The following is an 8,350-nucleotide window of genomic DNA, read 5'->3' on the forward strand; positions in this document are numbered from 1 at the left end:
CAGCCTCCCGAGTAGCTGGGACTACAGGCGCCAGTCACCACATCTAGCTAATTTTTTGTATTTTTAGTAGAGATGGGGTTTCACCTTGTTAGCCAGGATGGTCTCGATCGCCTGACCTCGTGATCCGCCCGCCTCGGCCTCCCAAAGTGCTGGGATTACAGGCATGAGCCACTGTGCCCGGCCCGAAACCAGTGGTCTTAATTGGCATTTTATACACACATACACAGAATTAAAAAAAAAAACCTATCAAAGGCAATCATTCTAAGTGTACTGTGGTAGAATGTGTTAAAAATGCAAACGTGCCATAGAACTAAAGTAACATGAACAGCACTTGTCATGACCTAGGAGAAAGGTGACTGGTTCTCACATGAAGCTAAGCCTGTATCCGTCATCCTAATCACAACAGCTTATAAAAGTATCAGGTTTCCGGAAGAGAAACTATTCCAGGAAAGTCAGTAAATCTCTTGAAAGTTTCACCTCTATAAAACCAGGATAAGGCTATAGCTCTCTTGAAATCTGAACAGGGTATCCGATGAAACAGTAAGATGCCCAGCCATAATGTGAGATGGACAGATCCTCATGCAGCATATGCTCAATTGCTGGCCCCAGAAGGCTTCATGTGCAGAATGCAGAAGTTGCCAAAGAAGGAAACTGGAGACGTTCAGCTACATTTCTGTCATGTGGTGAATTTTAAACCCTCAGGAATGGTGTGGTCTATTAGGCTTTTCATCATGCTTGGTGTCATCCACTTAATCTGTTCAAAGATAAAAGCAAACATGATTGTAATAGTAACTAGAGTCCTGGATGTTGACAGTATGTCTGCAATTTGAGAGTCCTTCAGTCCAGTAATCTTCTGTCTGTTGATTTCACAGATGTTATGTTCCGTGAGAAGACCATTTCTGGCTACAGAACTGTCTTTCACTATGGATGTTATTTTTTCTTTCTTTCTTTTTTTCTTTTGGAGATAGCGTCTCACTCTGTTGGCCAGGCTGGAGTGGAGTGGCTCAGTCTCAGCTCACTGCATCCCCTGCCTCCTGGATTCAAACAATTCTCCTGCCTCAGCCTCCTGATTAGCTGGGATTATAGGTGTGCACCACCATGCCTGGCTAATTTTTGTGTTTTTAGTAGAGATGGGGTTTCACCACATTGGCCAGGCTGGTCTCAAACTCCTGACATCAGGTGATCTGCCTGCCTTGGCCTCCCAAAGTGCTGGGATTACAGGTGTGAGCCACCACATCTGGCCTATTTTTCCATTTTAAAAGATAAAACCAACATGTCCAGTGCTATCCTTATGCATGGTAATTGTCCATTCAAAGGGCCTGTCATGAATGGTCATAGAAATCTTCTCTTCAAAAGCATGTTTGAGCATCTTGTGCACTTTATCTGAGCTCCAGCCTGCACAGTTTTCACCACTGATTTGGAGTACTTGGTTCCCAAATCTCAGACCAACCAAGAAGGTTGGAGAATTATCCTTGACTTGCTGAACACATATACCGTTATCTATTGATTTAAGCCTGAGTTCGATTTTTCCATCTTGATCCTTGTGGCTTCATGAATTTTCCGTCTTGATCCAATGGCTTCATGAATCCCTTGCTTAATTTCTGCTCTACAAATTCCAACATCATTACCAGTTACAGGAGCCGTTGTATAGTTCATACTGGAAGGTCTTCCTACCAACTGCCCCTGAATTGGTGCACCAGAAACCATGGTCATATTTGCATGTGTTTCTTCTTTATTTAAACTCAGGCCCATGTGTTGAGAGAGCTCTGGATATAGTTTGGGATAGAGATTTCCATCTTGAGAGATGTGAACAGAAGCTTCTGACAAAATTGCTGGGTTGGCAGGGTTTGCAGAAAAAGCAGTGTATTAATCTGTTCTCACACTGTTAGCAAAGACATACCTGAGACTTGGTAATTGATAAAGGAAAGAGATTTAATTGACTCACAGTTCCACATGGCTGGAGAGGCCTCACAATCATGGTGGAAGGCAAAGGAGGAGCAAAGTCATGTCTTATATGGCAGCAGGCAAGAGAATGTGTGCAGGGAACCTCTCCTTTATAAATCCATCGGATCTCGTGAGACTTATTCACTATCACAAGAACAGCATGGGGAAGACCCGCCCTCATGATTCAATTACCTCCCACCGGTCCCTCCCATGACACGTGGGAATTATGGGAGCTACAATTTGAGATTTGGGTGGGGACATAGCCAAACCATATCAAGCAGTTTGAGCCTGAACTATTTAGTCTACCTTCAAGTCTTCGAGAGATGGAGAGAGAGATATTTTTGCAGGATTCTTCTAGACCACAAGGACCCACTTGCCATCACCGCCTCCAGTCACTCTGCATAAGTAAGTTTTAGATTTCAAGCCTCTCCTTTTGATTCTTTCTTAGAGTTTCCATCTCTCTGCCTCCATTTCCCATCTGCTCTTGGATGTTGTCCAACTTTTCCATTAGAGCCTTTAGCATATTAATCAGTTATTTTACATTTCTGGTCTGATAATCCCCAAATCTCTGCCATACCTGGGTTTGTGTATGATGTTTGCTTTATTTCTTCAGAGTGTGTTTGTTATTTTTTTTTTTATCATGCCTTGTAATTTTCTGCTGAAAGTCAGATATGATGTATTGGGTAAAAGGAAATGACATAGATTGATCTCTAGTGTGTTTATCTGGCTAGGAGTGAGGCTGTATTCACTGTTTGCTGTAGCTGTGGTGTCAGAGATTAAAATTTTCTTGAAAAGGATTTTTTTTTTGAGAAGGAGTCTCGCTCTTGTTGCCCAGGCTGGAGTGCAATGGTGCAATCTCGGTTCACTGCAACCTCTGCCTCCAGGGTTCAAGCCATTCTCCTGCCTCAGCCTCCCAAGTAGCTGGGATTACAGGCGCCCACCTCCACACCCGGCTAATTTTTTGTATTTTTAGTAGAGATGGGGTTTCACGATGTTGGCCAGGCTGGTCTTGAACTCTTGACCTCAGGTGATCCGCCCCCCTTGGCCTCCCAAAGTACTGGGATTACAGCCATGAGCCACCGTGCCCAGCCAGATTTTTTTTTTTTTTTTTTAAAGCTGAAATCCCATTATTATACAGGGGCCATCTTGATGTGGTGTTGAGGTGTGGGGGTTAGGGAAGCATTCTTTACTTTTCTGATCAAGCCTTAGTCTTTTAGTGAGCCTGAGTTGGGTGTTTCTCTTCCCCCAGGTCAGCTGGGCCTTGGTAAAACCCCAGTAGGTTAGACTCTGGTAAAGTAGTTTCCCTTGAGGGCAGAACTTGTTAAAGAGATCAGAGAGCTCTGGGTGTATTACAGAACAGTTACTTTCCCCCTCCTCTGTGGAAGTTAGAGGGTATTTTTCTCTGATCTTCACAATGGAGACCTGGTGGAATTCCTCAAGGCAAAACTCACACAAGCGTGGGCACCTCCCTAAGACTGGGTCCCTTTAGAGTTTTCAATTCTCAAGCTAGTTTACAGGGAGCCTCCAGCAACTAGTTGATGACAGTTTCACACACTACAACAGATATTGGCTCTGGCTGTGAGCTTCTGCTCCCAGGAAGCTGTCATTCTTTGTATTTTTGTATTTTTCTGTCTCTCCAGTTTTGGGTACAGAGATTGGCTCTGTGACCTCAATTCTCTGATGGATCTAAAAGTTGATGATCTTTAGTTTGTTCAGCTTTTTTTTCTCGCTGCAAGAATAGGAGAGATGACTTCCAAGTTCTTTACTGGAAGTTGGCATTTTCTTTCTCTTTTTTTTTTTCAAGTAAATCTAAGTTTGTGGATCGAGATGTGTACCCGCTATAGACTGATCTCTACAAATATCGTTGGAAACTTCTCAGCAGCCATTCAATTCAAAAAAAGGACTCCCAGACCTAGTTTAGAGGAACGTTACCGGAAAGGGGCCCCAATCCAGACACCAAGAGAGGGTTCTTGGATCTCACTCAAGAAAGAATTTGAGGCAAATCCATAAAGTGAAAGCAAGTTTATTAAGAAAGTGGAGTAATGAAAGAGTGCCTACTCCACAGAGAGAGCAGTGGTGTGAGCTGCTCAGTTGCTTACACTTATTGTGACTTCTTGATCATATGCTAAACAAGGAGTGGATTATTCATGAGTTTTCTAGGAAAGAGGTGGGCAATTCCCGGAACGGAGGGTTCCTCCCCTTTTTAGACCATATAGGGTAACTTCCTGATGTTGTCATGGCATTTGTAAACTGTCATAGTGCTGGTAGGAGTGTCTCTTAGCATGCAAATGCATTATAATTAGCATATAATGAGCAGTGAGGATGACCAGAGGTCACTTTCTTCGCCATCTTGGTTTTGGTGGGCTTTGGCTGGCTTCTTTACTGCATCCTGTTTTATCAGCAAGGTCTTCGTGACCTGTATCTTGTGCCGACTTCCTATGACCTAGAGTGCCTAACTTCCTGGGAATGCAGCCCAGTAGGTTTCAGCCTTATTTAACCCAGCCCCTATTCAAGATGGAATCACTCTGGTTTGAACACCTTTGACAGGAACCCAAGGTAAAGGGATAATTAAAGCTTGGACCTCACCTCTGTATGACCAACCATGCTGTAGGGAAAACAGCAGCAGAATCTTGAAGTAGAATCTGGGTCTCCTGACACCAACCAGGCTTGCTTGGGCGTAATTGGGAAGTGGAATATTTTGGTGCCTATGACATTCCTTTGTGTCGCAGTGGAGCATAAACAGATTCAATGTTTGGCTAGGTGCTGGAAGAGCAGCCCAGGGTCCCCTGGCCCCTGCTATGCATCTGCCTTGATTGATATGCACAGTGGAAGTGGCTTTCACAGGAGAAGCAATTTTGTGTAGGTTCTTGGGAGAAAAGGGAATGTGCCGCTTGTTCCCTGATTAGGACACAGGGCTGATGTCTGAACCCTAGGGAGAGAGTAGGCAAAAGATGAAAAGGCCACATCCATGAGCACTTTGTGTGGCCCAAGAGCAGGAGCAGGGTTGCTTCAGAGCCCAGGTGACAAAGTGCAGATTAGAATCAGGAGAGAGGTGCCAGTGAGGTGTCCTTCCTTTTTTTTTGTAGGCATCTTGTGGTCGTGGCACAGGTAGGGACAGGTAAGGAAGCACTGTTGGAGGGAAGCAAGACGTTTCCTGCTATAGGAGCAAGATGTCCCCATGAGGGGTATGTGGAGGACGTTTCTGAGCTCCTGTGGGGACTGTCTCAGGAGTGTTTGCATTTGAGCTGGAAGCTTCTTGTCATGGATGAATTACAGTTCCTTGATGATGGCCCTGTGGAAGGTGTGTCAAGTGATCGAGGATACTTTTGAGTAGGCTGACCTTTCCTTCTCTCCATATCCCAGAGGGGTCCTCTTTCCTATCTGTGGGTATTTCTACCTCTGCTCCACACATCCCTTGTCTTGTATAACACCTTGCCTTACAGGTGTTCCTAAAGACCCGTCTCTCTTCTGCTGATGACTTCCTGGGGGTATCAGTCTGTTCATCTGTCAAGAATGTGAATGAACAAACATATACATTACACTTCCAGACTGAAGAGGTTCTTAATAACTGGGCTGGAACCATAAGTCACTATGTTTATTTAGGTATGGAACTTACCAGAACAGAAAGAAGGGGAGAGGAAGGAGACTTCTTGGCTAGCAGTCTGTTTATCTTATAAATCAGTCTGGTCTCTTGAGCAAAAGTTAAAGGGAAAAAGTGGAGGCGACACTGTGACCTGGCCTAGGAAGTCTAGGTTTAGGCCAAGCCAAACACATTTCTCCTCTGTCTCAGCTCTGTGAGCTGTGAGTTCTGCTTCTCCTAGGGTAACCCGAGGTAACCCTAGGTTACCTTGGGCAATGCCCATGGAAACTGGCTCAAGAAAGGGAAGTAGGAGAATGGCAGAGTCTAGAGTCCACTTATTCTACGGTTCAGGGCACTTTTTTTTTTTTTCTTTTTGAAACAAGGTCTTTCTCTTTGCCCAGGAATTCAGTGGTGTGATCATAGCTCATTACAGCCTTCTACTCCTGGGGTCAAGAGATCTTCTCATCTCAGCCTCCTTAGTAGCTAGGACTATAGGCACACTGCCTGGCTAATTTTTAAATATTTTTCAGAGATGGGGTCTTGCTATGTTGCCCAGGCTAGTGTTGAAATTCTGGCCTCAAGCAATCCTCCTGCCTCGGCCTCCCAAAATGTTGGGATTACAGGTGTGAGCCACTGCACTTGGCCTTGTTCAGTGCCTTTTCAGGGCATCCTGAAAGGCCAGGCCTGGATCTTGGGCAGCTGCTCAGGAACATTCCAGCTGTGAATGGTCCTGAATGTCTTCGTGGCCTTCCAGATGGATCTCTAATGCACCCCAACGCAGGTGCTCCCCAAAGACATACTGGATCTGTCGGTGCCGAAAAAGAAGGCAGCATTTGGTGGCTGCAAGTGATGCCAATCATTTTGAAAAGCTTATAGTGCTGTGCCAACTATTGCTTAGGTAATTTATATGACATCTTCTTTTCTCCACCTGATTCTAAGCTCCTTGAGGACATGTCTGGTTCATCTCTGTTGGCCGCATAGCCTAAAACCCACGCTGGTGCATCCTGATTTCATTTCCTTCTCGGATGTAGTGAAAGCACTCAAATTATATTGATTGCCTCCTCTTTAGGTTGACAAATAAAACCTTTAAATTCTGTTTTTCCTAGTGTTTCCTTTGTAGGATTGGAAACGATGGTCTTGATAGCGCTGTGGTTAGCAAAGCATTAATGGCTCACTCTCCTAGGGGAGACACGTCAGTTGATACCATGTGCTCTGCATGCAATTTTCAGAAATGGTATTTGCTTTTTTCAATGTTGGTTGTGTTGCTGCTCTAGACGAACCAGCTTCTATTCCTGTCTTTACTCAGAGGTAGGTAGGATTCTTCCCCAGGCGCCTACAGCCCTGACTAGGATTTACAGGCAGGGGTGAGTCAGCTGACCCAGGAGGGTGGCATCCCATAGTCAGGACAGAGACTCACTGGCACGTGCTGGGTCCCTGCGTTGTCCTAACGTGCCTCCTTGCAGGTAGCATGGCTGAGTCAATGTGCCGTGAGTCACAGGCTGTGGGAGGTAAACTTGAGCCTCACTCCGGCATTGATCTTTCGCAGGGATATATTGTTAGTCTGTTAAGGCCGATAAAGGGTAATAATTTACTGGCCTCAAGTTTGTCTTCTCTTTGATTTCACCACTTCTGTTCCTTATACAGGAATTGCTTGACCTTGACTTTTCAGGAATTTACCGAATTTTATACCCTTGGTGTCTCTGGGCTTAGAACCCCTTAACCTCCAACCTTGCTCCCTGGCCAACTTCTACCCTTCCTTCAAAACTCAGCAGAGATGGCAGTCCCCTGTTTCAGAAAGTGAATGCCTGAAGCTGCGTTGAGGGTGGCACTTAGCCCCCGGTTTGGAGCTCCTTGTTTCCTTCACTGTCTGCTAAACATTTGAAGGCATCGATTTGCACTTTCCTAGGTTTGCATTCCCAGAGCCTAGTGCAGCACCTGTTCACAATATTCCACTGAGACTTTTTTTCTTCTTTTTTTGTGAAGAGGGAGGAATGTTAAGCCTCACCAAGTCTGATTATACTAACAGCACTTAAGTTTTTTCTGCCTTTTCAGAATACCCACTGTAGTTAGGGTTAGTACCCATGGTTTGGCACTTGCTGGTTCTGTGGTTGTTGGGTGCCTTGTTTGTCTCTTCGGGTGGGATGCGAGTCACTCCAGGGCAGCATCTGTTCCTCATATTCCTCTCACATCCTTTAAAACCTCCCTGTGTGCACTCAAGCCACACAATGAACCTTCCTGCCTTTGCCCACAAGCCTGAGAACTCTTCAAAGTGAGACTGTGTCTTACGCATTTTCACTTCCTCTATCATTTGACACAGGGCCTGGCACATAACAGATGTTTAATAAATACTTGTATTTATTGAATAGGAATAGGTAGTAGATTCTAGAGACATAGTGAGCTCAGCTCAAGTTCAGTTGCATCAGGGAAGGCTCCCCCACGCCCCCGGCAGCTCCCTCTCTCTGTGCCTGTGCAACCTTCAGCAGCATGAGCTGCCTTGAAAAGTCAAACCCGGCTTTTCCAGAAAGCAACTCAGCAACTCTCTGTTGGGGCCAGAGCTGCTCCGAAACGGGAACAGCTGTGCATATTCTTTGATTATTAGCAGGAAACGATGTGTCGTGTCTCAAAGCACCTTTTCATGCTGCTTTCTTATTAACTCCACCCCCAGAAGCCCTTGCCTTAGCAAAGCCGGTCTCACGAGGCACTGTGGAAGTCCAGAGTTGAGTGCAGCTGGGTTTGATTCATTCCTGGGCTTGATTTCTGGAATCCTCCTAGATTCCTTCCTGGGTTTGAGTTCTGGAAGCCTTGGTTTCCTGAGGCGATTATGCT

At 45.3% G+C, this 8,350-nt stretch overlaps 1 pseudogene; it reads right to left on the reverse strand.

Annotated features, from left to right (window-relative positions):
- Positions 1-676: 676 nt before the first annotated feature.
- On the reverse strand, positions 677-4,548 carry LOC131382898 (syntenin-1-like; annotated as a pseudogene).
- Between the last annotated feature and the right edge of the window lie 3,802 nt (positions 4,549-8,350).

This window comes from Hylobates moloch, unplaced genomic scaffold (assembly GCF_009828535.3).
Source record: "Hylobates moloch isolate HMO894 unplaced genomic scaffold, HMol_V3 SCAFFOLD_2, whole genome shotgun sequence".
NCBI lineage: Eukaryota > Metazoa > Chordata > Mammalia > Primates > Hylobatidae > Hylobates > Hylobates moloch.